Below are 4,602 nucleotides of genomic sequence, written 5' to 3' on the forward strand. Positions count from 1 at the left end.
TCCATTTCGGGAAAGGCTTCCTTACTGGGTGTGGAAATCTCCTATGCCTTTCCTCGCCTATTCTGTCAGCTTTAAAATTCTCTTTCAGTTGCCACCCTCACAGATGGATTAGGAAACTCTTTCCGGTGCACTCATTAGTGAAATGACCTCAATGAAGCTGGAATCCAATATCTAATCGCCGATTTTTAGCGAGTCCACACGCCAGGGGGGTCGGGGTCCAATGCAGCCCCGGCCAGGCCCAGGCCCCTTGGACTGGGCCACAGGAGGACACAGAGGAGGGTCCCGGCCCCCACGGTCGCGTTGCCGGCAGTTCTCCAAGGGCTTGGGCGTTTTCCAGAGGTAGGAGATGGAGGGGACTGATTTCTTCAGCGCCCCACTAACCACGCCACCCCACCCATGGGACACATCCCTAGAGAGAGAGAGAGACGCCCCATACACTCGCTCCCCTCCCCCATGCGCTGTGCCCCAGCCCGGGCCCGGGGGAATAGGCGGCAGCCCACCCACAGGGTGGGGGGCGCAGCTGAAAGGGGTTGTCGGGGAGGGCGGCCCCTGCCTGGGGTCAAAGGGCGGGCGACCCGCGCGTGCGCAATCGGCGGCGGCGGCGGGGGCGGCCACGAGCTGGGGGTGGGCCAGGCGAGGAGAGGAAGGGGGCTGGAAGGTCTCCACCTTGGCGAGTCCAGCCGTGGAGGCGCATCTTGTGTGAGTGTGAGTGAGTGAGTGTGAGTGTGAGTGTGTGTGTGTGTGTGTGTGTGTGTATAGAGAGACAGCCCCCCACCCCGGCCCGCCGCTCCCTGCCCGCCCCGCCCCACCCCGCCTGTCACCCCCGTCCCTCGGAGCCCGCCGGACCCGGCCGGTGAACTCAACAGGCCCGCCCGGTGCGGGTCAGCGCTGGCGCGGGGCCTGGGGCGGGAGGAGGCGGCGGGAAAGCGCAGAGAGGCTCGGCTTCTTGAGCGGGGCAGGGGCGCCCTCCGCCGTCTAGGGCCACACCACCCTGAACGCGCCCGATCTCGTCTGGTCTCGGAAGCTAAGCAGGGTCGGGCCTGGTTAGTACTTGGATGGGAGACCGCCTGGGAATACCGGGTGCCGTAGGCTTCTTTTTTTTTTTTTTTTTTTTTTTGTTTTGCCTCTTGTTCTGTCCCCTCTCTGGGAGCGAGGCGGCGGCCCGGGGCGGGGGTCACCCCCACCCTCAGCGCCCGCCGCGGTGCCTGGCGCCCCAGCCCGCACCGTGGGGCCTCCTCTTGTCCCAAGCCGCGACACCGCCGTCACGCGGCAGCATGCGTGGCTTCTGGACTGTCAGGTCTCAGACCAAAGGTCTGCTCCGTGGGAACCGACACGCTGGAGGAAACCTTGAGAGTCTGAGAGGGGAGGGAGTTCCAGAAGAAGGCCAGGATGTCATTTTGAGGGAGTATGTGACCAGAACTCGTCCCGTTGCTTTTGGGGTTCTATGGGCTACACGTAGGAATCTTTGGTGGTGGCACCTGATGTTGGGGGATCCGGAGTCACACCCAGACCTGCCCCACAGGCCTCCTTTTACTTTTCTCTTCGGATTCATTATGTTTAAAAAGTGTCTCTTATCTCTATGATTGCATTTTCTTTTCTCTCTCTTTTCAAGCAGATGATGGGAGTCCAAGTATTAAGGTGACATGTGTTGCCCGTGCCCCCCTCCCCCCTGTGTTCTTATTCATTAACCTCTGATGTTGTTCCAGCGTATTGTGGGGGTACCAATGTTAAGGTCGGGTACGTTGCCCTCTCCCAGCCTCCCCCCTCGGGTCAGAGCCTCAAGTGCGCCCATCCCCCAGTCGGTGCGCACCCACCCCATTCCTAATGGAGGTGTATGCCCATCCCCTCCCCCCACCCGCCCGACACCCACCCGATGAAGGTGATTCCTCTGTGTCCACTTGGGTGTCCGTCGGTTCGTACCCATTTGCTGGTGAGCGCGAGCACGTGGTGCTCGTGTGTCCATTCTTGGGCTACCTGGCTTACTGGAACGGGTTCCAGCTCTGGCCAGGAGAACCACGAGAGGTGCCCTCTCACCGCTGCTCCTCCTAGCTGAATAGCACTCCGTGGTGTCCACGCGCCACATTTCATTTACGCACTCGTGGGTCGATGGGCACTCGGGTCGCTTCCAGGTCTTTGCGATTGTGACTTGTGCCCTGACTCTAACCCTAACCCTTACCCAGCCCCGTCTCCTCCTCGGCCCCTGCCTGACTGACTCCTTCCCGCCCGGCCTGTCACCTGTCACCGTCCTCTGCCCCTGCCTGACACGCTCCTCCCCGCCCGGGCCGTCACCGTCCTCGGCCCCTGCCTGACGGGGCTCCTCCGTCGCCTGGGCCTTCCAAGGGCTTGGTGTGGACGCTGGTTCCAGGACGCCCTCCCAGGAACCCGGTAGCAGGGCGGCCGCAGCGTCTCGCGCCACCCAACCGTCCGCCGGCCGGCGGCCGTCGCTAAGTGGCCTGCGGGGGACGTGCCCCCACTGTGGGGCGGGCGCCCAGCCTGGTGTCTTCTCTGAGGCCCCGTGGCTGCTTTTCCCCCCCCGCAAGGGGAGAGCCGCGGAGGTGGGGACCGCCTCCTCGTGGGGACGTACACCCAGCTCTCCACGTCGGATTCCGGGGCTCTCTGTCCTGCCAGAAGGCCCAGCTGGCCTGCGGGTCCTTAGAGTGGCAAAAACATCCGAAAACTGAGATTGAGGGTCCGGTGGTTGTCTGCACTTTTGTGCTGGGCACCCCAGGGAGGCCCGGGGGCTGGCTGGACAACGCGGTCTGCTGGGCGGGGGGGGGGTTTGGAGGAGCAACTGATGCCCTTTGCACTTTGGGTAGCAAGTGTCTGAGGTGTCTCTGAGCCCTGCGCCATGTCGGGGGTGGGGGTGGGAGGTCGGGGGGGGGGGGTGGAGGAGCAGGAGGAGGAGGAGGAGGAGGAGGTGGGAAGGGCCGTGGCCTGCAGTCGTGTTCCCGGGGTGGCTTCTTCCACAGGCTGCTTGGCCTGGGCTCCCTGCACCTGGGCCTTTGGAGGACTGGCCCTGTGCTTGCCAACGCTTCCCCTGCAGGGACCCAGAGCTGGGGGGTTGCATCTCTCAGCCCTGGGTCGGGCAGAGCCCCAGCGGGCCATGCCCACAACCTCTCTCAGCACGGGTCCCCCAGAAGGCTCCTTTGGGACCAGGATTCTCTTGCGGGTGACTCTTTAAGGTCTGGCCCCTGGATGGAGGGGCACCAGGAGTAGAGGAGCAGGAAGGGGAAGGGGGTGGCCGTGCGAGGGGACACTTTCAGGCCAAGTCCCAGCTTCAGCCTGATCCTCCTGGGAACCCCGGGGTGTACGTCACACCTCCTGGTTGTCCCGCTCTGAGACAAGGAGCCGGGCTTCGCATTCCCCCAGCAGCCAGTCGTGGGCTGAGGACACCTGGGGCGTTGGGAACTCCCTGGCTTCTCCTTGGCTTAACATCTGGAGCTGCTTGGGAATCGCGCCGCCACACACACCCGAGTGCAGGTGTCTTCTGCACAGACTGCGGGCCTCGCTCTTCTGAATGCCGCTAGCTCGCCACCCACCCACGGGTGAACCTGGTCAGGGTACTTTCTCTCGGGGGCAGACTCTGATCCTGGCGGGCTACCGGTGTCTCTGTTTGCTCGTTTCTTTCTTCCATTTCGGGAAAGGCTTCCTTACTGGGTGTGGAAATCTCCTATGCCTTTCCTCGCCTATTCTGTCAGCTTTAAAATTCTCTTTCAGTTGCCACCCTCACAGATGGATTAGGAAACTCTTTCCGGTGCACTCATTAGTGAAATGACCTCAATGAAGCTGGAATCCAATATCTAATCGCCGATTTTTAGCGAGTCCACACGCCAGGGGGGTCGGGGTCCAATGCAGCCCCGGCCAGGCCCAGGCCCCTTGGACTGGGCCACAGGAGGACACAGAGGAGGGTCCCGGCCCCCACGGTCGCGTTGCCGGCAGTTCTCCAAGGGCTTGGGCGTTTTCCAGAGGTAGGAGATGGAGGGGACTGATTTCTTCAGCGCCCCACTAACCACGCCACCCCACCCATGGGACACATCCCTAGAGAGAGAGAGAGACGCCCCATACACTCGCTCCCCTCCCCCATGCGCTGTGCCCCAGCCCGGGCCCGGGGGAATAGGCGGCAGCCCACCCACAGGGTGGGGGGCGCAGCTGAAAGGGGTTGTCGGGGAGGGCGGCCCCTGCCTGGGGTCAAAGGGCGGGCGACCCGCGCGTGCGCAATCGGCGGCGGCGGCGGGGGCGGCCACGAGCTGGGGGTGGGCCAGGCGAGGAGAGGAAGGGGGCTGGAAGGTCTCCACCTTGGCGAGTCCAGCCGTGGAGGCGCATCTTGTGTGAGTGTGAGTGAGTGAGTGTGAGTGTGAGTGTGTGTGTGTGTGTGTGTGTGTGTATAGAGAGACAGCCCCCCACCCCGGCCCGCCGCTCCCTGCCCGCCCCGCCCCACCCCGCCTGTCACCCCCGTCCCTCGGAGCCCGCCGGACCCGGCCGGTGAACTCAACAGGCCCGCCCGGTGCGGGTCAGCGCCGGCGCGGGGCCTGGGGCGGGAGGAGGCGGCGGGAAAGCGCAGAGAGGCTCGGCTTCTTGAGCGGGGCAGGGGCGCCCTCCGCC

The 4,602-nt window shown here is 64.2% G+C and overlaps 1 non-coding gene across 1 annotated transcript; it reads left to right on the forward strand.

The window, feature by feature from the left end:
- Positions 1–973: 973 nt before the first annotated feature.
- On the forward strand, positions 974–1,092 carry LOC142869051 (5S ribosomal RNA). Its single transcript, XR_012917853.1, has one exon. It is a non-coding gene; the product is annotated as a 5S ribosomal RNA (ribosomal RNA).
- The last annotated feature ends 3,510 nt before the right edge of the window (positions 1,093–4,602 follow it).

This window comes from Microcebus murinus, unplaced genomic scaffold (genome assembly GCF_040939455.1).
Source record: "Microcebus murinus isolate Inina unplaced genomic scaffold, M.murinus_Inina_mat1.0 scaf054_hap2_Mmur4.0, whole genome shotgun sequence".
NCBI lineage: Eukaryota > Metazoa > Chordata > Mammalia > Primates > Cheirogaleidae > Microcebus > Microcebus murinus.